The 25,153-nt window shown below is 42.4% G+C and overlaps 1 pseudogene; it reads left to right on the plus strand.

Moving 5' to 3' along the window:
* Window positions 1–23,018: 23,018 nt before the first annotated feature.
* On the plus strand, window positions 23,019–23,631 carry LOC101356557 (mitotic spindle assembly checkpoint protein MAD2A pseudogene; annotated as a pseudogene).
* The last annotated feature ends 1,522 nt before the right edge of the window (window positions 23,632–25,153 follow it).

Raw genomic sequence — 25,153 nt, forward strand, 5'->3', positions numbered from 1 at the left:
TCATTCCCATAAAATAAGTCCATGGAAAACGTATTTAACCTTAACAAGCTGATCATTAAACACACACTTGCTGAAGCTTATTTAGGAGAAACAAAATGGTTTAAACTGATTCTAAGCGCCCTCCAATTAAAATGTTGCTGTTGTTAGGTGCCGTCGAGTCAGTTCCGACTCATAGCGACCGTACGTACAACAAAGGAGCGAAACACTGCCTGGTCCTCCGTCATCCTCACAGCCGTTCTTATGTTTGAGTCCATCGCTGCAGCCACTGTGTTAGCCCATCTTGTTGAAGGTCTTCCTCTTTTTCGCTGACCCTCTACTCTACCAAGCATGAGGTCCTTCTCCAGGGACTGATCCCTCCTGATAACATGTCCAAAGTATGTGAGACGAAGTCTCGCCATAGGGAAAGACAAAAATAGATTTGATCATAAAATAATTTTTTAAATCCTCCATTTTCACATCAAGCCCTGTTAAAACAAACAGAAAGAAGGAACAGAAGGAGGAAAATGGAAAAAGAATGAAAAGGTAAAGGAGAAATAGGGAAGACATGAAATATGATCAGGATATATGGAGAGAGAGGGAAAAGTGAATCAAAAGTGAAGAGTAGACACAAGACAGAAAAGATTGATAAAAGCAGAGCTTCCTACACTCATGGGATAGACTTTCTGCACTAATGCAAGGAAAGAAAAGGAGAGGACAGGAGTTTCCTTTTGCCTTAAAACAAGCTACAATCTTTCTTCCAGAACAAGCTGCCCCTGACTCTGCACTCCCTCTAGCCACCAGTCCTTTATCTCACTCTCTTCTCAAAATTGCTTTAAAGAGTCAGTCACACTCAGAACCTCCACTTCCTCTCTATCCATTAACTTTTTTTTTTTTGAGTTGTAGTAAAAATATCTATAACAAAACCAAAACCAAACCAAACCCACTGCTGTCAAGTCGATTCCGACTCACAGCAACCCTGTAGGACAGAGTAGAACTGCCTCATAGGGTTTCCAAGGTTGTAAATCTTAACAGAAGCAGACTGCCACATCTTTCTCCAGTGGAGCAGCTGGTGGGTTCGAACCACCAATCTTTTCGACAGCAGCCAAGCGCTTAACCACTGTGCTACCAGGGTTCCTCATATATAACAAAACGTTGGCCAATACAACAATTTTTACATGTACAATTCAGTAACACTAATTACATTCATCATGTTGAGCAACCATCACGACTATCCTTTTCCAAATTATCCCACCACCATTAACAGAAACTCAGTGCCCCCTAATCAGTGACTCCCCTCTCCCGCTTTCTTCCACACCCATAACCACTCATGAGCTTTGGTCTCTATACATTTGCCTATTTCATATAAGTGGGATCATACGATATTTGTCCTTCTGAAACTGACTTATTTCACTCAGAATGTTTTCAGCGTTCATCCGTGTTGTAACATGTATCAGGACTTCATCTCTCTTTATGGCTGACTAATATTCTACTGTATGTATGTACCACACTTTGTTTACCCATTCGTTGTTGATGGACATTTAGGTCGTTCCTACTTTGGGCTACTGTGAATAGTGCTGCAGTGAACATGGGTGCACAGCTTTTCATTTGTGTTCCTGCTTTCTTCGGGGGATCTATCTAGGATTTATCCATTAACTCTTAAGGCCACTCTAATCTAGCTCCTACCTCCACTTTTCACCTCACCCTTCTCTGACCAAGGTCATCAATAATCACCAAGATCATCCTTGTATTACTGAACTAGGTCCTTGGACAATGCTAACTCATCACTGCTTCTTAGAGCCCTGACTCTCTTGAATTCTGGACACCATCACTTTTGGTTATTTTTCTGCCTTTCTCACCACCATCCTTCATTCTGTAGGAGTTTCCTCCAGCCAACCCTTTTTTTATATTTGTTGTGAAAATATAGATAAGACAACATTTGCCAAGTCAACATTTTTTGCATGTACAATTCATTGAGACCAATTACGTCAATCATGTTGTACAATCATCGCCGATTTCCATTGCCAGATTTTTCATCACCATAAACGGAAACCTTCTGCTTCCTAAACAATTTAGTGTTAGTGTTCCTTAGAATTCTTTGCTTTTCCTACCACTGTTATTGCTCAGTTCAGTGAACCACCACCTAACTCTCATGATTTAAGCAACACGTATGCCCTTTGTCTGCATGTAGCTATTCATGATCCCAAATCTACCATCCAGCCGGGAAACTGTCCTGAATCTTCACACGTCTTTATCCATCCACCTGGCCCCTCATCTCCCACATAGCCAACAATGATTTCATTGTCTTTGCTGAGAAACTGTCTCTCCTTCACTGGTGTGATTAGAAACAGGTAGCAGGTTCAGCGAGGAGCTAAAATGAGAGTGAGGGATGAGAAAATGCAAACCAACAAGTATAGATGAGTCTTTGGATAACTGAAAAGAAGCAGAGAGAGAGAACAGGGGAAACCGAGTGCGTCTGTAGACACAGAAAGAGGCTAGTGGCCAAGGAGACTGCCCTAAGTGAAAACAATTTCTTAGATGAGGTGGGAAGACAACGCAGGCTTATCAGGAGTACATGTTGGAAGGAATGGGACTAGATAATCCTTCAGACCTTTGCATGGCCCCTTGGTAGGGGTAGGAAAGGAGTGAGTGACTAACCAGTGCTTCTGAAAAGACTTAGCAATCAGGCAGCCTAGAAGTTTCTTTTCTTCAGCTTCCCAGGATGTATGTTGCAGAAGTCTCTGCCTGTACAGCAGTGTTCTTCAAGCATGACTGCCTTAGAAAGCAGTGTCATACCAGGATTGCAGAACACTGAGCAGTCCAGTACTGTGTGGTCATAAAGCCACTCTGTGGGGAAAGGAGAAAGGGATGCAGTGAAGTGGCTCCTACCAGCTAAAGGGGTATTCAAACCTAAAGCGTCCAAACTCCTCTTGACATGACCTCCCCCCATAACCTCCCACCAATGGGACATCCTTATGCTGGTCCAAGATGGAAGCAGCCCACTCAAGCCAACAGGGGTTCAGGTTCAGCATAGACTGTGGTACCTTTTTTATTCTCCACATATACAATCCGGGTTCTGCACACTGAGCTGTCCTTCACAGTGCAGTTTCCCTTCTCTTCCTGACACCAGCCATCTTTAAATGTTTTGCAAACCATGCACACCGTGGTTGAGCCTGAGAGATTAGACATGGGAGCTGAGCACTTGGCAGGTGGGCTAGGACCCAGCTTGTTAGGCCAGAGAATAAGACAAGAATTTCAAAGATCCTGGCATGAGCTTAAATAATTCCCCACTACATACTATGGTGCCTGAAATCCTTCCATTACATTGCTTCCATTGGGACATGAATGTTTCTGGGGCTTTCACACAGATTAAACCTGCCCTCGTTAAGTATGAATAACCCTGAGCAGGATTAAAGAAGGTTAGTGACAAGGTTTCTGTAGGATAATTATAATTTTAGATAAGAGCATGGAGAAGACAAGTGGGAATGGAATGGACAGAAAACTTCGGACCACAAACAGTAAGTGAATCCAGTATTTTTATGCCAATAATGTGCTCAGTTTCTACTTTTTTTTTTTTTTTTGCCAACCGCACCCTCTCCCAGGAAGTTATTTTAGTAAGCGCACTATGCTAATTTTTTTTACAGCAACATAGTGTGCTTACAAAAATACCTGGGGGAGAGGGACACGATTGGCCAAAAAAAAAAAAACCAAAGTAGAACTTAAATGTTATTTGCGTAAAACTATGGTACCTGCAAACCCAGGGATATCTGAGTGAATGAGGAAGGTTAAGGGCAATCAGGCACTGACTGGGGGCACCACGGTTTACCCTGGAGCTAGGAGACTTAGGTTTTTGACTCCCTGCTGATCAAGACTTACCCTTCTCCATGAAGGAATAAAAACCTTGCAATCTAAGTATAATCAATGTGTTGCTATTGAAATGCAGCTTCAGCAGTGTCTTTTGAGGCCACCTCCCAACCAGATTGCTGCCCTTAGCTAAGCCCTCTTATATGGAAATGATGGAACTATCACTGTCCCACACTGCAGCCCCACCAATCCTAATGCATAAAGGGCCCCTATCTCAGTCCTACCTCTAGCCAGTCACTCCCCCACAATGAGCCCTTGAGCAGATCCTAATCCCTTGCCCAGGAAGGAGAGGGCAGCAACCATGTCAGGGCCAGGCCCAGGCAGCACACCATCCCTGGGACTCCTGCCATTGCTGAGCACATCAGCCCAGGGTCAGAGCTCCCCCCATCCACCTCCCTCCACCCTCAGCCCTTCGTTCCTTGCCCCAGCCCAGCCCAGGATCTCACCCACTGGGGGGAAGAAAGAAACACGGAAGGCTCCTAGCATCAGGAGCAGCAGCAGGAACTTGTCCATTTCTTCTGAGAATAGCAGGAAGGTGAGGTGAGGTGAGCAACAGCTAGGAGAGGTGACCTAGCCCTGGAGAAGACACAACAATATAGGACATGAGGAGGCAGAGGGGACCAGCTGCAATCGCTCCCAGCCTGTGGGCAGAAGCTTCCTTTTAGACACAGGCCAGTAGGTGTTTCCCCACCCCAGACCAGGATCATGTGCTCAGAATCAGGCCCTTTGGCCCACTGGACTAAGTAGCACTGTTGTCTCTGTCCACACCTTAAAGCCCCATCAGATGTGAGGGTGCCATTCTGCTTGACCAGACACGCTAGGCACCCAACTAGTGGGGAGCCCACCCCAGTGCCCAGGAGCCCAAAGACCGGAGTCCCTGGTCTAATCAGGGCTTGGGCTGAAATGCCTTGTCTTCTGGGTCTTATTCCCCCACTCCACCATCTGTCCACTCTCTTGGCCTTAGACCAGCCTGACGATATGGAACTTTGTAGGTTTCTGCCTCTCAGGGGTTCCTTGTGCCTTGGCCAAACGGGAGCAGTTTGGGTCCTTCTGCTTCCTCTTGTTTTTCTCCCATCTCTTTACAGAGCTTTCCAGGCAGCTCCTGGCCATTCGCAGTAAGATTCAATGTACATTGGCAGTGATGATAATGGTGATAGAGGCATAGGGATGGTGATGGAGGTGATGAAAAGCTACACTAATCGTCATTCTGCTACAGCTACTCCCTCCCCACTTCTCTTCCCACCTTCCCAACAAAACTGATTTTAAAAGTTCTCCCTTCTCTCTACCAGCCCTCATTGACTTCTCATTCTTTTCTGGGCTCAGCCTACTCCAATCAAGCTGCCACCCCTCTGGTCCACTGAAACGGTGCTAAACAAGCTCGCCAGTGACTCCTCTTGTGCCAGATCCAATGGTGACCTCTCTGTCCACAACTCCACTGCCTCCTTCTTGAAAGTTTCAGTCCTTGTGATTGCCGTGACTTCACACTCTATGGCTGGGACTGCCAGGGCAAGAGTTGTACTCAGACCTAGGCTTCCAGGGAGAGGAACAACAGAGAGAGTACGTCAGGTCCACAGCCTTGAGGAGGATGTCACATGGTACAGGACTCTCCTCTCTTTTCTCAGTCATGTCCAAAATGGAATCCACATAACCTCCTCCAGTGAAAGCCACCTCCCAAATTCCTACTTCCTTTCTGCTATCTTCCCTTAAAAGATAATCAAAACCCTAAACCGGTTGCTGCCATCGAGTCGACTCCAACTTACGGCAATCCCATGTGTGTCAGAGTAGAACTGCACTCCACAGGGTTTTCAACGGTTGTGGTCTTTCAGAAGTAGATCATTAGGACTCTTCCAAGGTACCTCTGTGTGGATTCAAACCTCCAACCTTTCAGTTATTAGCAGCCAAGTGCTTAACCATTTGCAACACCCAGGGGCCCTAACCTCCCACAGGCATTGCTATATCATTTACCAAGAGACTGCAGTGAAAATAGTTGGGAGTATTTAATGCAAAGTGCTTAGAAAAGTGCCTGACATATGAGCCCTCAAAAAATATAAGCTAAGATTTTTATTATTTTTTTCTATTTCATTTTATTCTGGATATAAAAAGGTGGATATTAATTATTCCTCCTTCTCTTTCCTCTTCTGCATCTCATCTGTCACAAAGTCTTACATATGTTTTCCTCACAATTCCCTTCAGCTCATACTTGTTGATACTCAGTGGCTACTCAGCTCATATTCATACTACACACCCCTACAGCTACGCTCCCCAGATCTGTCATCATTACCTCCAAGCCCAGAAGAGCTCCCCAGACTCCAGCTGGTCTTGAGTCCTCCACCCTTGCATCACACTTCAGGGCATCCTGAGCACCATCTCTCTGTGTCTCTGTGTTAGTCTAGAGTGGGAGACACGTTTAGATGATGGAGTAGGACTGGATGATGCAGGTCCTTGAATGCTATGGAGGCTTCTAGGCTATTCAAGAAAAGAGAAGCCTTGGGAGGTCCATGAGCTGGACTAGAATGAGCCTTGATGGTAGGAATAGAGAGAGAGATTCTCCTGGCCTCCGAGACTTTGAGAGCTGGCAGGGACCTTAGGGGTCATTGGGCCACATCTATCTTCAGGTGCAGGGGCCTCCTCCCTAACTACAACCTCTACTTGAACAGACTGCCCTGAGCTTCCAGGCCTACTCCAATCCCTATCAGACCAGAGCAGTGAGTTCAGGCTGGGACCAAAGAGTGGAGGATGGTGACCAAGAGAACAAGACTTGTAATTAGCCAGATCTGGGTTGGAAGCCTGACTCCAGCACCTGCTGGCTGGTGACCCCAGCCTCTTCTGAAAGCATCAGTGAACCCATCTGGCAAATGAAGACAATAACAGGACCTAATAATAGGACCTAGGCTTTACCAGAATTAAATAAGATGATGCATTTTAACTGCTCAGTGTGTACCTGTATTCTTAGTCATCTCATCATTGTTAACTTCGTGTCCCAGCCATGACAAGTCCCAGATAAAATCAGGATTGAGAAGGAGATAAAGACTGAAGATGGTGACCCTCCCCCAGCTTCTCCTCCTGTGCCCTTTGATTCTCTTTTACAGTCCCTTCCCCAGTGTAAACAAGCACACACCCATACAGTGACACCTCATTTTCCCTCACGTCACAGGAAGTAAAGCCCTGTTTTGCCTCAACCTGAGGGCAAGCCTAATCCCAGGACTGCCTATCCCATCTCATGTGCTCTTCCCTCTCACACACTTTCTACCCTAAGCAACCCCACCAGAGCCAAAGGGAGAGGTGGAGATGGCTCCACTGCCTGATGGCAAAAATATAGAGAATACTGCTATCTGGGGGATAAGCAGGTGGCCCGGGGCCAGGGGATCGCCAATTCCCAAATTCTACCACTGGAAATAGCACCCTCTTACAGCACCTGGTCACAGAGGAAGTCAGAGAGGCCAAGTAGATGATGCACTCCAATGGGGGAGCCTCAAGCAGGGTGGGGTCCACCTAATTCTCCTGACCTTAGCCCCTAGACCTCTCTTGCCCAGCTTCCTCCCCACATTACCATACACACACCCCATCCACAGCATCCTGTTCTCCTCCTTCCTCTACTGCAGCCAAGGCTCTGCCTTGTTGAATATGAGGGTATGGCTGGGTATGTGGAGAGTGGGGAGAGGGTGGGGCGCATAACCAGATATAGATGGGTGAGAAGTATTCCCTAGAGAAAGAAGCAAATGAGAGCCTTGAAGAATCGAGGTTCTGGTTCTTTGAATCAGGCTGCCAGCTGATGCCAGTACACAAGGCTTTCCTGCCCTGTCTTGGACAAACAACAGAAGTACACCAAGAATACCCCTCCCCTGGGGTCACTATCCAATCTTCCTGGACAGAGAATGGATGTGTTCTGTAAATTCCGTTTGTTGAAAGCCTCTGAGGAGTAAACTACCCTCACCTTCAATCTTGCCCCTTCTTTCTGTTTCTGGAAGAGATAAGGAAACTGACCTAACTCCTCTGAGAACAATGAGAGAAAAACTGCCCTGTGGCATATTGGTCCCGGGTCCTTTCAAAGTCAGTCAGGGCCAAGGTCCTGGGGAACTGGGCTGTGGACTTGCAGGCCATCTACTTGGGAAAACACAGGTCATGGGGGCAATGGACAAGCCACTGATGCAGGAAGGGACTCTGCTTTGCAGGCTGGAGGTGGGCACTGGAGTGGGCTGGCCCCAGGAGTGAAGGTTCCTCACCACCCCAAGCCACCCCAACTAACAGAAATTATCTGGAGTGGGGCTGGGAAGGATTGGTAGAGTTCAGAGAGCTGGGATGTTGCCTCAACTCCCCAGAGACTTAGAATAAAGCCAAGGCCTGTGGTATTATGGCGCTCAGTTGGCCCCCTAAGGAAGAGCTGCATTGACAAACACGTGCTGCAGTATGCATGCAGCTTTTCTCACACAGTTCACTTAAAGGTCTTATTAACTCATGTCAGCTTCGACTCATGGTGACCCATGTACAACAGAACAGAATATTGCCTGGTCCCACGCCATCTTCATGATCGTTAGTATGCAAGAGTCCATTGTTGGGGCCACTGTGCATTTTGAGGGCCTTCCAACCTAGGGGGTTCACCTTCCAACAATGTATCAGACAATATTCTGTTGTGATCCATGGGGTTTTCATTGGCTAATTTTTAGAAGCAGATCACCAGGCTTTTCTTCCTAGTCTGTCTTAGTCTGGAAGTTCCACTGAAACCTGCCTATCATGAGTGACCCTGCTGGTATTTGAAATACCAGTGGTGTAGCTTCTGGAATCATAGCAACATACAAGCCACCATAGTACCACAAACTGGCAGGTGGATGGTGGCGTCCCATAATAGAAGCTACCAAGGGATCTTGGTCTTTTATACCTGGTGGTTAAGAGTTTGACTGCTAACCAAAAGGTCAGCAGTTCAAATCTACCAGCCGCTCCTTGGAAACCCTATGGGGCAGTTCTACCCTGTCTTATAGGGTCGCTATGAATTGGAATCGACTCGATGACTTTGAGTAACATCTTTCTGGATCCTCAGATTTCTGTAGCCAACTTCCTGTTAGCATTGCCACCTGAATTTTCCTCTTTCCCATCAGATTCAGCATGTCTAAAAGAGAAGGCATCATCCTTCCATGCAAAACAAAATTTTTCTTCTCTAAATTCCCCATCTAAATGCGACCCATCACTTGCAGGCCAGAAATCTAGAAGTTAAGTCTGTCACCCCCACATCTGATCAATCACTAAGACTTTGCCTACTAACCAACGTCTTGTAAATCTGCTATCTCCCTTCCATAGTCACTAATCATTTGGCACACAAAGTACCCGTGGCCTTGCCCCTACTTCCTCTTTAGTCCCCTCTCCCACTCTTTCCTGCATGTCACGTCACCCTCTGGTAACTCTCAACTGCCTGTGGTTGCTCACATACACCTTGTCCAGCTCTATGTCTTTGATCTTGAAGTGCCTTCTTTCTGGAATGTCTTCATCCTCCTACATTTTGCTCAGCCATCCTCTCTCACAAAACTTCCTGCACCCGTAGAACAGCTTAAGTGCCCCTGGTCTGTGCTCCCATAGCCCCCTGTGCTTACCCATCTCCCGCCACACAGCACATTGTAATGAGGCTGTTTCTGTTAATCATCCTAAACACATTGAAACCTAACTGAAGGCAAGGAGTAAGTCTTACTCCTCTGTGAATCTCCAGCGCTCACGCTATGTCCAGCAGTAATTATGCAGTGGGGTATGGAGAGAAATTGTAAAGGTTTCATTCAGTCTGGGATCAGGGTGGACAGCTCTTATAGATGATCCTCTAGAAAGGATCTTTCCCTTTGAAAGGTCTATTCATTGAAAAGCGACTCTTCACTGCTCATCCAAATATTCCGCTCCTCTGAAGGGGCTAAACTTAAATGAAAAACTAGAGTAAAACTCTGATCTGTAGGAGGCAGCATCAGGGACCACAGCACTAACATCTGGGCAAAGCCAAGGGCTGAATGTGGCTCCTGGTTCATGGATTCTCGTTATTATCGTAAAGGTAAAGGAAAGAGTAAACATGAATACTAATAACCATGTAAGACTCTTCTACATCTTTTTCTTGTTTTTATCTTTGGAGGGAGGGTGGAAAGTTAAGAACCAGAAACTGAATTGATTATTTGGTCATTTCCCACCTCCCTTGTTATCTCTGGGTGGTGCAAACGGTTAATGCACTCGGCTGCTAACCGAAAGGCTGGAGGTTTGAGTCTGCCCTGACACATCTGGGAAAAAGGGTCTGGCAATGTACTTCCCAAAGCCCAGCTATTGAAAACCCTACAGAGCACAGTTCCACCCTGACACACATGGGACGCCATGTTGGAGCCAATTCCTCAGCAGCAGGCTTTCTGTTACCCCAAAGACAGCTCGGATAAGAAGACTCCAGGCTCTTCACAAACGTTACAATGGCAGCGCGGCACCAAATGGCACCACATCACCAAAGACACAGGCCTCCTTTCCAACAGTGCGGATGAGCCACCTCCTTCGCTCTGTGTTTTTCTTTCTGTTCCTTCCACCAACCCAGCTATGCAAATAGCTCATATCCCTTAGTTACAAGGTCCCTTGTTCACAACCCCCTTAGATAAAAATGTTCTGGAATGCAACTAGATGGTGCCTGGCTACCACCACTGACTGTTCTGACAGGGATCACAACAGAGGGTCCCAGACAGAGCGGGAGAAAAATGGAGAACAAAATTCTAACTCACAACAACAACAAAAGACTAGACTTACTGGTCTGACAGAGACTGGAGAAACCCCGAAAGTATGGTCCCCAGACAACCTTTTAACTCAGTAATGAAGTCACTCCTGAGGTTCACCCTTCAGCCAAAGATTAGACAGGCCCATAAAACAAACAATAATACACGTAGCTCAACCATGTTTACAAGACTAAATGGCCACATCAGCCCAGGGGCAAGGACGAGAAGGCAGGATGGGACAGGAAAGCTGGACGAATGGAAACAGGGAAGCCAAGGTTGAGAAGGCGAGAGTGTTGACACGTCACGGGGCTGGCAACCAACCAATGTCACCAAACAATATGTGTATTAATTGTTTAAAGAGAAACTAATTTGCTCTGTCAACTTTCACCTAAAGCACAACACAAACAAAAACAAGATGGCATTATTGAACTACAATATGTAAAAAATTGGATCCTCCCTTAATAATGATACTTCAATAATTCAGCCAGATCTTTATATGCAGTCCTCCTGTGTTAAGTGGGAACAAGAACACTATACAAACTGGTTATAGTCATGGAATTGTTAGAATCACACTGTCCCTCATGAGTCTGATTTGTTTCTAGAAAAATATTGCCAGTACGTTTCAAATGTGTTAAATCTGGTTCCTATCTTACAAATTACATTATTGAGTATATATCATTTAACTTAATATGAAGTTTGTGAGCTGTTACAGCATTATGAAATGTGCCATTATAACTTTCTTGTCTACCATAGGGGATCATAACTTCTCTTTGCATAAGTGATAGTTTACAACTCACAAGAAGAGGGATTATATAAAAACGTTATTATACTTAGTTCCTAATCTGTCTGATCAGAGGACCAGAATGAGTTCCTAAGTGCTGGTACCATCTTTTATTCAACAACTTTTTAACTGTATACTACGCACACAGAGCCTATCGGGAAGCTAGCTGAAGAACTCAGTTAGAAAATGAGTTTAAATGTTATTCTGAGCAGAGAGAGAATGTTAATTAATCCAAGCTAGAAATATAATTGTGTTTTAGCAACAAATATCGGCTTTTCAAATGGATGAGAATTGGCAAAAGATATCAAAATATTCTTCTGAAGTCTGTATTCACTTGTCTCTGTGTGGACTACATTGAAATAAATAAATACAAGACATATTTTAAGAAAAAAATGTGCTGGAATAGTACTGAAAATTAATTCATTTTAGTGAATAGCTCTATTTAACATTCTCTAATTTGTTTTCTCCCCCACGAGTCTGTCAGTTTGTCATAGTGTGGGGGCTTGCGTATTGCTTTGCTGCTGTAAGCTATGCCACCAGTATTCAAATACCAGCAGGGTCACCCATGGTGGACAGGTTTCAGCTGAGCTTCCAGACTAAAACAGACCAGGAGGAAGCAAGGATAGCAAGATACTTTGGGCATGTTATCAGAAGGGATCAGTCCCTAGAGAAGGACATCATGCTTGGTAAAGCAGAGGGTCAGCGAAAAAGGGGAAGACCCTCAATGAGATGGACTGACACAGTGGCTGCAACAATGGGCTCAAGCATAAGAACTGTGAGGATGGCGCAGGACCGGGCAGTGTTTCATTCTGTTGTACATAGGGTAGCTATGAGTCGGAAGCGACTTGACGACATCTAACAACAATTTGTTTTCTCAGACATCCAAACTCTCTTGCTTTTAATACAACGCAGCTTCTGACCTCTCCCTAATGAAGCTGGCCACAACTATTAAGCCAAGTATCTGCTCAGTAGCTGAGATTTAGAGCTATCTTCTCTGCAGTCCACTTACCATTTACACACGCTACCATCAACTGAGCGTTATCAGTGGAGTCACGGGGTGGCGTATACTGTTACACACTCAACTACTAACCAAAAGGTTGATAGTTTGAACCCACCCGGAGGCACCTCAAAGAAGGGCCAGGAGATCTGCTTCCCAAAGGTCACGCCTTGCAAACTCAATGAAGCACAGTTCTCCTCGGCAACAAACAGAGCTGCCGTGAGTGGTGTTAACTTGACAGCAGCTGGGACCACAGGTCAGCAGTGTGCTGAGCATTTAACACGTTCCAAGTGACTGTCCTTCCCCAGAACTCCTTGTGGCTTGTGCCTTTCCCTCCAAGTCTTTAATCAAATGTCACCTTCCCAGGGTTGCTGAATTTGAAAACTGCAACTCCCCATTCCCTTCTCCAGCACCCCCTATCCTTCCTCCTGGTTTATTTTTCTCCAAAGTACATATCAGTTATGAATTTGTCTATTGTCTGTCTCTTCCCATTATGATATAAATTCCATGAAGGCAAGTTTTTGTTTCGTTTTGTGGTGGAGATTTTTTTTCTTTTGAGGGGTCTGTATTTTCACTGCAGAATTCCCAGCACCTAAAATAGTGGCTGGATATAGTAAGCAATCAGTATTTGTGGAATGAATGGTCACCACAAACATGAAATTCACAGATGAGATCACTGATGGTCAAAGATAAGTAATTAGCCAAATAGCAGTGCAGCCAGAGATAGAACCCAGGTCTTACTGTCATGGAGCTTGGACTTTTATTTTATTTATTTATTTTATTTTTTAGGGATTGTCAGAGATTTTTGAAAGGTATACACCACCAACTCATGACCACTCCATGGGTGGAGTAAACCTGTGCTCCATAGGGTTGTCAATGGCTGTGACCTAATCAGAAGTAGATTGTCCAAGCGTTTCTCCTGAGGTGCCTCTGGGTGGACTCAAACTTCCAACCGTTTGGTTAGCAGCCAAGAACGTTAACCGTTTGCAGCACCAGGGACTCTGAGACTGAGCTTTTAACCACTGCATTCAGCAGCCTCCCTTCCATGTTCCTCTCTTTCTGCTACTGTCTCTTTCCTACCTTCCTCTCTACCTCCACTTCTTCTCGTTTTTCCTCTCTGAATTTTGCTTCTCCTGGTTTCCTATGTTTCAACCATTTTTTCCTCTGCCTTTCCACTCAAGGAGGTTCAGAAACCCAACTCCTTCAGCTAGTTCAGGAACAATCAGTACTGATGAATTAATTCCCATTAGCCCAAAGTACAAAAAACTGCTTCCTATGTCATTTTTACAGGGCTTTGTAAAAGATAATATCATAATTTAAAGTTGCCTAATATTTCATTAAATAGCTGCACCAACATTGATTTAACATTATCCTGGTTGTTAGATACTTAGATACTAATTTTTTTTTCTGAGAGAAGAATGTTATAATAAACATTTTCTGCATATAGCTTTTCTTTTTTACCAATGTATCTATTTTCAATAGACAAAATAGATAATGGATGCACACTGTTAAAAAAAAATCAAACTGTACAAGAGTATTTAGTAAGAAGGAAATCTCCCTCTCATCCCCAGCCCCCATTCTAGAAGCTACCTGTATTTCAAGTTCTTTTGTATATCTTTCAAAAAATGATTCATGCATATACAAACATACAGGTGTATTTACTCCCACTATTGACACAAATGGTACTCACTGTTGTTCATTTTTTCACTTAAAATAAATCTTAGAGAGTCTCCTACATTTGTACATAAATATACGCCATGTTATTCTAATGGCTGCACAATGTTCCATGGCATGGATACACTATAATTCTTTTTTTTATAATTTATTTTTCTTAGTGTTGTTGTTGCTGAGAATATACACAGCAAAACATACACCAAGTCAACAGTTTTTACATGTACAATTCAGTGGCACTGATTACATTCTTCAAGTTGTGCAACCATCATCACCCTCCTTTTCTGAGTTGTTTTTCCCCCATCAACATAAACTCACTGTCCCCTAAGTTTCCTATATAATCTTTTGAGTTGCTGTTGTTAATTTGATCCTATATAGATAGATCTTAAAAGAGCACAATGCTCAAGGCAGATGTTCTTTACTAGTTAAGCTAAACTATTGTTTGGTTTTAAGAAGACTTCAGGGGATTTTTTTTGGTTTAAGGTTTAAAGATTATCTCAGGGAAATATTTTCAGGGGTTGATCCAGCCTCCATGGCTTCAGACAATCTGGATTCCAAGAAAATTTCAAATTCTCTGCTACAATTTCCCCCTTTTGATCAAATTCTTCTGTAGAATCTTTGATGAAAATGTTCCGTAATGATAGCCTGGCACCATCCAGTTGTTCTGGTCTCATGGGAAAGGAGGAAGTTGTTCACGGAGATAATTAGCCAATATTCCATATCCTCCTCCTATTCCTGACTCTCCTTCTTCCTCTGTTGCTCCAGGTGAAGAGAGACGAATTATTGTGTCTTGAATGGCCACATGCAAGCTTTTAAGACCCCAGGCACTACGCAACAATCTAGGATGTAGAACAGAAGCACTAAACACGTTATTAGGCCAATTAACTGGGATGTCTCATGAAACGCTGACCCAAGCCTCCAAGCCATGGTATTAAATCCCATGAGGTATTTGGTTATACATAAGCAGCCTCACCAGTTACTTTTTGTTTTTGTTTTTTTTTTGTAAATATATCTATTATACAACTTTTGCCAATTCAACTTTTTTCCAGGTGTCATGAATTGAATTATGTCCGCCCCAAAAATGTGTGTTTATCAGTTTGACTGGGCCATGATTTCCAGTATTGTGTGGTTGTCCTCCATTTTGTGGTTGTAATTTCATGTTAAAGAGGATTAGGTTGGGATTGTAATATCACCCTTACCCAGGTCACATCCCTGATCCAATGTAAAGACAGTTTCCCTTGGGTGTGGCCTGCACCACCTTTTATCTTATAAGAGATAAAAGGAAAGGGAAGCAAGCAGAGAATTGGGGACCTCATACCACCAAGAAAGCAGCCCCAGGAACAGAGCGCATCCTTTGGACCCAGGGTTCCTGCGTGGAGAAACTCCTAGTCCAGGGGAAGATTGACAAGAAGGACCTTCCTCCAGAGCCAACAGAGAGAGAAAGTCTTCCCCTGGAGCTGAAGTTCATATTTGGACTTGTAACCTACTAGTCTGAGAAAATAAACTTCTCTTTGTTAAAGCCATCCACTTGTGGTATTCCTGTTGTAACAGCACTAGATGACTAAGACAGAATTTGGTACTGAGAGAGTGGGGTGCTGCTCTAACAGATACCTAAAATGTGGAAGTGGTTTTGAAACTGTGAATGGATAGAGGAGTGGCAGTGGCAAAGGACCAGCAACAGCAGAGAACCTGTAGTGGCAGAGAAGTGGTAGCAGCAGAGAACCAGCAGCAGCAGTACCAGGAGACCAGCGTGAGATGGTGCTGGAGCCGACCCACAGAGTGAGAGAGCTGAGTGCCTGCGCACAGGAGGCTTCCTGGCAGAGTGGTGTCCCTCTGGGCACTTATCGGTAGAGCTACTGAGTTTTGGAAGACTTGCTCCAGCAGGGCAGATACGGGCGTAAGGCCTGAGGGCCTAGAGCCCACAGGAAGCAGAAGCTGAAGAGACAAGGAACACAAGGAGCCGGGCTGCCTCAGTCCCAAAAAGTACTGCCAAGACCTCTGGGGCTTCACAGGGTGGAGCCATGGCCTCTGGTGTTTCTAAGGGTGGAGTGCCACTCAGATGGACTAGAAGAATGGTGGGCCTAAAGCCGAGGAAGCAGAGTTGCTGTCCCAGTGGGCTGGAAGGCAGAGCTGAAGCCCAGGGCCAAGGGACCTCCACTCAGAATCTGGAGAGTGTGGTCAATACTTAGAGTCTGGAGGCAGGGCTATTGTGTAAATTGTCTCAGAGAATAGAAGATTATTTTCAAAGCCTTGAGAGCTAATGTAATGTGTTCTGCTGACTTGCTTGGTGCCTATTATCCCTTCTTCTCCTCCAGTTCCTCCCATTTGTAATGGAAATGTCTAGCTTGTGTCTGTTCTGCCATTGCACCTTTGGAAGCAGATAACTTGTATTCTAGATTTCACAGATGAAGAGGAATTTTTGTATTTTGGACTTAGCGTTAAGACTCTTGCTATGATCTGATGGGATGAATATGTTTTGCAGTTGCAAGGATGTGCTTTTTAGGGGCCAAAGGGTGGAATGTCGTGGATTGAATTATGTCCCCCAAAAAATGTGTGTACCAATTTGGCTGGGCCATGATTCCCGGTATTGTGTGGTTGTCCTCCATTTTGTGACTGTAATTTTACATTAAAGAGGATTAGGGTGGGATTGTAACAGCCTTACTAAGGTTACATCCCTGATCCAATGTAAAGGAAGTTTCCCTGGAGTGTGGCCTGTACCACGTTTTATCTTACAAGAGATAAAAGGGAAGGGAAGCAAGCAGAGAGTTAGGAACCTTGTACCACCAAGAAGGCAGCTCCAGGAGCAGAGTGCATCCTTTGGACCCAGGGCTCCTGTGTGGAGAAGCTCTTAGTCCAGGAGATTGATGACAAGGACCTTCCTCCAGAGCCGACAGAGAGAGAAAGCCTTCCCATGGAGCTGATGCCCTGAATTTGGACTTCTAGCCTACTAGACTGTGAGAAAATAAACTTCTCTTTGTTAAAGCCAGCCACTTGCAGTATTTCTGTTATAGCAGCACTAGATGACTAAGACACCAGGTGTACAACTTATTGACGGTAATTACAATAATCAGCTGTGCTACCCTACCCTTTCTCATTTTCCGTCACCATAAACAAACTCAGTACTCCATAAGTAATAACTCCCCCTTCCCCCTTCCTTCCCGATCCTGATAACCACTCATAAACTCTGGTTTCTATATTTTTGCGTGTTCTTGTCTTTTTATATAAGTGAGGTCATATAATATTTGCCCTATTCTGATTGACTTGTTTCACTCAGCATCATGTCTTCAAGTTCCATCCACATTGTAGCATGTATCAAGACTTCATTTCTCTGGCTAAGTGGTATTCCATTGTATGTATGGACCACATTTTGTTTATCTATTCATCTGTTGATGGGCATTTAGGTTGTTTCAACATTTTGGCTACTGTGATTGTGCAGTAATGAACACTGGCGTACAAGTATCTGTTTGAGTCTCTGCTTCCGTGTCTTTTGGGTATATACCCAGGAGTAGAATTGCTGAGTCATATGGTAGTTTTATTTTTAGTTGTTTTGAGGAACTGCCACACTGTTTTCCACACAGCTGCACCATTTTGCATACCCAAGAGTAATGGATAAGAGCTCTCAATTTCCCTACATCCTCCTCAACATTTGTTATTTTCTGTTTGGTTTTTTGTTTTGTCTTCATCTTAACCAACCTACTGGAGTGAATGGTATCTCATTGTGGTTTTGATCTGCATCTCTCTGAAAGCTAATGACATTCAGTGTCTTTTCATGTGTTCAGTGTCCATTTGAATGTCCTCTTTGGTGAAATGTCTATTCAAGTCCTTTTGCCATTTTATGACTGGGTTATTTGTCTTTTTGTTGTTAAGCTGTCAAAGTTTTATATATATTTTGGTTATTGGATTCTTACAGGATAAATGGTTTCTGAAGATATTCTCCTAGTTGACATCTTGACTTTTCACTTTTTTGGTAAGGTATTGTGATGAAGTTTTTAATTTTTATGAGGTCCCATTTATCTCATCTGTTTTGTCTTTCGCTGTCTGTGCTTTTGTTATTATATTAGATAATCCATTGTTAAAAGCTAGGCCTGAAAGCATTGCCCCTGCATTTTCTTCTAAGAATTTATGGTTTTAGTTTTCACATTTAGGTCCTTAAGCCATTTTGAATTTGTTTTTATGTATGGTGTGAAGCATGCATCCTGTTTAATTTTTTGCATGTGAAATAAAATTTGCCCAGCACTATTTATTAAAGAGATTCTTCTTTCCCCATTGAACGGACTTGGCAACCTTGTCAAAAATCAGTTAACCATAGATGTGCAGGATTATTTCTGGACTCTTAATTCTATTCCACTGGTCTGTATGTCTATTGTTATACCAGTATCAGGCTGTTTTGATTACTGTGGCTGTATAATGTTTTAAAATTAGGAAGTGTGAATCCTCCTACTTTGTTCTTCTCTTTCAACATTACTTTAGCTATTCAGGGCCTCTTGCCATTCCATATAAACTTACCTAAACTCTTTGAGTTAGGTGGTAATGACTGCATTTTATCTGATGAGACGACTCAGAGAATTCATTTTATGGTCAACATCATATAGCTAAACATTTACAAAATCTGAACTTTAATTCAGGTTCTCTGATTCTAGCTTTAGTGTCATTTACTGTATCCAATGCTGGCGATGGGCTGAGAAATATCTTGAATGGGGAGAGACCAGAGCTTGATTGAAATCTTTAAGGGGTACTAAGTATTGAAAATATTATAGCGTGCCTCCATATGTTGAGATTTTGGGGGGATAAGTTGGAATTAGTGATCTAACTCATATTTCTAAAATATGCATATATGTGTATATGCATGTGTGTGTGTTTATATAATGTATGTATGTATATGTTCCAACTCATAGCAACCCTATGTACAAAAGAACAAAACACTGCCCGGTCCTGTGCCATACTCACAGCTGTTGTTATGCTTGAGCCCACTGTTGCAGCCACTGTGTCAATCCATCTCTTTGAGGGTTTTCTTCTTTTTCACTGACCCTCTACTTTACCAGGTATGATGTTCTTCTCCAGGGACTGATCCCTCCTGATAACATGTCCAAAGTATGTGAGACATAGTCTTGCCATCCTTGCTTCTAAGGAGCATTACGAATGTACTTCTTCCAAGACAGATATGTTCATTCTTTTGGTAGTCCATGGTATATTCAATATTCTTCAACAACACCACAATTCAAAGGAGTCAATTCTTCTTCGGTCTTCCTTATTCATCAAACAGCTTTTGCATGCATATGAGGCGACTGGAAACACATGGTTTGGGTCAGGTACACCTTAGTCTTCAAGGTGACATTTTCACTTTTTAACACTTTAAAGAGGTCTTTTGAAGCACATTTGCCCAATGCAGTACGTCATTTGATTTCTTGGCTGCCGCTTCCCTGGGTGTTGATTGTGGATGCAAGTAAAATGAAATCCTTGACAACGTCAATCTTTTCTCCGTTTATCACGATGTTGCTTATTGGTCCAGTTGTGAGGATTTTTGCTTTATGTTGAGGTGTCATCCATACTGAAGGCTGTGGTCTTTGATCTTCATCAGTAAGTGCTTCAAGTCTTCTTCACTTTCAGCAATCAAGGTTGTGTATCTGCATATCAAAGGTTGCTGATGAGCCTTCCTCCAGTCCTGATACCGTATTCTTCTTCATATAGTCCAGTTTCTCAGATTATTTGCTCAGTATACAGATTGAATAAGTATGGTGAAAAGGATACAACCCTGATACACACATTTCCTGACTTTAAACCACGCATTATCCTCTTATTCTGTTCAAACGACTGCCCCTTGATCTATGTACAGGTTCCTCATAAGTACAATTAAGTGTTCTGGGATTCTCATTTTTCACAATGTAATCCATAATTTGTTATGATCCACACAGCTGAAGGTCTTTGCATAGTCAATAAAACACAGGTAAACATCTTTCTGGTATTCTCTGCTGTCAGCCAGCATCCATCTGATCTCAGCAATGATATCCCTGGTTCTACGTCCTCCTCTGAATCTGGCTTGAATTTCTGGAAGTTCCCTGTCCGTGTACTGCTGAAGCAGTTTCTGAATGATCTTCAGCAAAATGTTACTTGTGATATTAATGATATTGTTCAATAATTTCCACATTTGGTTGGATCACATTTCTTGGGAATAGGCATAAATATAGATCTCTTCCAGTCGGTTGGCTAGGTAGCTGTCTTCCAAATTTCTTGGCATAGATAAGCGACCACTTCCAGCACTGCACTCATTTGTTGAAACATCTCAATTGGTATTCCATCAATTCCTGAAGCCTTGTTTTTTGCCAATGCCCTCAGTGCAGCTTGGACTTCTTCATTCAGTACCATCGCTTCCTGATCATATACTACCTCCTGAAATGGTTGACCGTCGATCAATTCTTTTTGGTATAGTGACTCTGTATATTCCTTCCATCTTCTTTTGATGCTTCCTGCATCGTTCATATTTTTTCTGTAGAATCCTTCAATATTGCAATTCAAGGCTTGAATTTTTTCTTCAATTCTTTAAGTTTGAGAAATGCCAAGCATGTTTTTCCCTTTTGGTTTTCTATCTCCAGGTCTTTGCACATGTCATTGTAATACTTTGTCTTCTCGAGCTGCCCTTTGAAATTGTATGTTTAGCTCTCTTACCTCATCATTTTTTCCTTTTGCCTTAGCTACTCAACATTCAAGAGCAAGTTTCAGAGTCTTTTCTGACACCCATTTTGATCTTTTCTTTCTTTCCTGTCTTTTTAATTACCTCTTGCTTTCTTCATGTATGATGTCCTTGAGGTCATTCCACAACACCTCTGGTCTTCGGTCATTAGTATTCAATGTGTCAAATCTATTCTTGAGATGGTCTCTAAATTCAGGGGGATATACTCAAGGTTGTACTTTGGCTCTCATGGACTTTTTCCAATTTTCTTCAGCTTCAACTTGAACTTGCATAGGAGCAATTGATAGTCTGTTCCACAGTCAGCCCGTGGCCTTGTTCTGACTGATGATATTGAGCTTTTCCATGATCTCTTTCCACAGATATAGTCATTCCGATTCCTGTATATTCCATCTGGTGAGGTCCACATACATGTACTAGCTCTGCCATGAAAGGGCCTAGAAGCAAAGGTAGCCCAATAGCCAGTGAACACACCTAATGTCCAAATGATTCTAATACCATTCCACACTAAAGGGAAATGGCTAATTTAAGGGTTGGTGCAGAGAAAGTACAAGATAAACCAAGGACATCTTTCAATGACAGAAAGTAAAAAAGTCCTCATAAAAATATGGAGTTATCTCACAAGGACACAGGAGCCAGCTGCAACGGGCTCCCATAGGCCAAATCTGAGATAATTTGAGTTCCAAAATAACTAAGGATGCTAGTCAATTGTAAACCACTGAAAAAATTAGGAATCTCGTAGCCCATATTGAAAAAAGATGAATAAATAAATGGGGAAGAAACAAGGCTCTCACTTATAGTAAATGCCTAGTGCCAACTGATAAAGGTGGAGACAGTGCTGGTGTTGGAAAATCATGAATCTTTATTGGTTCAGGCAAAATTATACATGGATGTTAAATCTAGGGAGAATTTTTAGAAGGAGCAGGATATTTACCTGGTCTCCGAAGTGTCTCCTCATGGATTGCTTATTAGTGGTAAGGTGGAAAATAATAACTATACGGTAGAGAAATCGACAACATCTTGACCTGGTGATGAAAACTAGTATCACCAATGAGTGGCCGATGAACATCGTATGTCCTTGAATGTGATATGTTGAGAAGGACACAACAGCACTTATATTCTGCCAGGAAGGCACGATGTAAATCTAATCATAAGGAAACAGCCAACAAACCCAAAAAGAGGAACATTTAAAGGGGGGACTGTATTCTCCAAAAATGTCAATGTCTAAAAAACAAAGAAAGGCTTAGTAACTATTCCAGATTAAAGAAGACTAAAGAGATATGATAGCTAAATGCAATATGAAATCCTAGACTGGATCCATTCTGGAGGAAATAGAAATGCTATCAAGGAAATTGTTGGGTCAAATGACAAAACTGAAATACCATTGGTAGATTAGTTTAAAATGTTGAATCAATGTTAAATTTACTGAAGTTGATAACTGTACTGTACTGTAAGAGAATATCCCTGTCTTAATCATCTAGTGCTCCTCTAACAGAAATACCACAAGTTTTAACAAAGAGAAATTGATTTTCTCACAGTCTAGTAGGCTAGAAGTCCAAATTCAGGGTGTCAGCTCCAGGGGAGGGCGCTCTCTCTCTCTGTCAGCTCTGGCGGAAGGTCCTCATCATCATCAGTCTTCCCCTGGACTAGGAGCTTCTCTGCGCAGGAACCTCGGGTCCAAAGGACACGCTCTGCTCCAAGTGCTTCTTTCTTGGTGATATGAGGTCCTCAACTCTCTGCTTGCTTCCCTTTCATCTCTTGAGATATAAAGGGTGGTGCAGGCCACACCACACGGAAACTCCCTTTACATTGGATCAGGGATGTGACCTGGGTAAGGGTGGTGTTACAATCTCACCCTAATCCTCTTTAACTTAAAATTACAATCACAAAATGGATGCCAACCACACAATTCTAGGAATCATGGCCCAGCCAAATTGGTACACACATTTTCTGGGGGACATAATTCAAACCATGACAATCCCTATTCTTAGGAAATACACCCTGAAGTATTTAAAAGTAAGGGCAACTTATTCTCAAATGATTCAGGAAAAATTATGTGTGTGTCTACACACACACGCATACATATATATATACATAAATGTATAGAGAGAGATAGAGATAAAGCAAATGGGGCAAAATGTTAATAATTGGTATTTGGGTAAAGGGCAGATGGGAGTTCTTTGTATCGTTTTTACAATTCTTCTGTAAATAAAAAAATAGCAGTTAAAAGTTTTGGTTTTTTTTTTTTAGAGTGGTGGAGAACTGCTGCAAGAGCCGCGAAGGCCGCTGTTTACCCGGTGAAAGTGTGCGCCTTCATCTGTGGGTCCAGCCATGGCGCTGCAGCTCACCCTGGAGCAGGGCATTACCCTCCACAGGGGCGCTGAAATTGTGGCCGAGTTCTTCTCATTTGGTATTAACAGCATTTTATATCAGCGTGGCATATATCCATCTGAAACCTTTACTCGAGTGCAAAAATATGGACTCACCTTGCTTGTGACTGCTGATCCTGAACTCATTAAATACCTAAATAACGTGGTGGAACAACTAAAAGATTGGTTATACAAATGTTCAGTTCCGAAACTGGTGGTAGTCATCTCAAATATTGAAAGTGGTGAGGTCCTTGAAAGATGGCAATTTGATATTGAGTGTGACAAGACTGTAAAAGATGACAGTGCACCCAGAGAAAAGTCTCAGGAAGCTATCCAAGAGGAAATCCGTTCAGTGATCAGACAGATCACAGCTACAGTAACATTTCTGCCACTATTGGAAGTTACTTGTTCATTTGACCTATTGATTTATACAGATAAAGATTTGGCTGTACCTGAAAAATGGGAAGAATCAGAACCACAGTTCATTACCAATTCTGAGGAAGTCCATCTTCATTCATTCGCTACTACAATCTAAAAAATAAGTAGCATGGTGGCCTACAAAATTCCTGTCAATGACTGCGGGATGAGCTGAGAACAATAATATACTTGCAATTCTCAAATGTGTTTTCCTGAAACAAAGTCAACTATATGTTGATATGTTGTATTTCATTGGTTAATTTTTAGATGTGGGAAACAACATTATACTCTACTGAACTGTGCATAATCCATTTTTTGTACCTGTTTAATGTTCCATGGAGTTGACATCATGAATTAGAGGAGATTATGGTATCATCCCCTCATTAATATATTCAGCTAAATAGGTTAGCTGAATATTGCACATTGTTCAAAAGGGAACCAGCAGATTTCATCAGCATTGTAATGTCAATTCCTTTGAAGGTGGCAACTGTAGTTGGAAAAACTTTTACTATAAAGCTAAATACTTTCCTAAATAAGATATTTTGGTCAAGTAGCTCGAGTCAGAATAGAGGTAGGGTGATACTGTAAATTACAGCAAAAGAAGTCTGAATATTCAGAATCTTTGGTCAGATCCTGAAAATAACTAATATAATCCATAAGTAATGAAATATTGAGGTCCTTCCACCATTTATTTAGATGTATAGTTCCCCTGTTGAAAAAATTTCCAATTATTTGATTTTAATTTATACAACTTGTACCTATGAAGCATGAATGTTTCTACTGTTTAATTTCCTGTGATAGAGAACTCTTTGAAAATGTCTTTTTGTGTGTGATAAAATGAAGCTTCAAATGACAATGGTGAAATAAAGTTAAATTTGTATGTTTTAAAAAAAAATTTTTTTTTATAAAATGAGATGACTACAAGAAAACACTTTGAAAACTGTTATATAAAAGTGAGGTGTGTACGGTATCATTAACAGATGAAGAATCTGAAAAGAGAAATGGAATCACTGAGAATCAAATGAAGATGCTACAAATAAACCAACACAGTATCACAGTTCACCAAAGAGTCTATTCAAATAGCCAACAGACACATGTAAAGATGCTCAACGTCATTAGCCATCAGAGAAACGCAAATTAAAACCCCAATGAGATAACATTTCATTCCCACTGGGATGGTTCAGATTTAAGAAAAAAAAAAAACAGAAAATAACAAGTGTTGGAGAGGATGTGGAGAAACTAGAAACTTCATCCATTGCTCGTGGGACTACAAAATGGCACAGCTATTGTGGAAAATAGTGGTTCCTCAAAAATATAGAGGTAGAGCTGCCACATGACCCAGCAATTACACACCTAGGTATACACCCTAGGGATCAAATAGAAGTGACACAAAAAGACATATGTACATCTATGTTCATTGCAGCACTATTCACAATAGCAAAAAGATGAAAACAACCTAAGTGTCCATCAACAGATGAATGTGTAAGTAAAATGTCATACATACATATAATGAAAAACTACTCAGCAATAAAGACAATTTAGTTGCCGAAACATGTTAGAACATGGATGAACCTGGAGGACATTGTGTTGAATGAAATAAGTCAATCACAAAAAAAAAAAAGTAATTTCTCACTTTTATGAAGTAACATGAACAGTTAAATACACTGGAACCAATGTTCA

This window comes from Trichechus manatus, unplaced genomic scaffold (assembly GCF_000243295.1).
Source record: "Trichechus manatus latirostris isolate Lorelei unplaced genomic scaffold, TriManLat1.0 scaffold00064, whole genome shotgun sequence".
Lineage (NCBI taxonomy): Eukaryota > Metazoa > Chordata > Mammalia > Sirenia > Trichechidae > Trichechus > Trichechus manatus.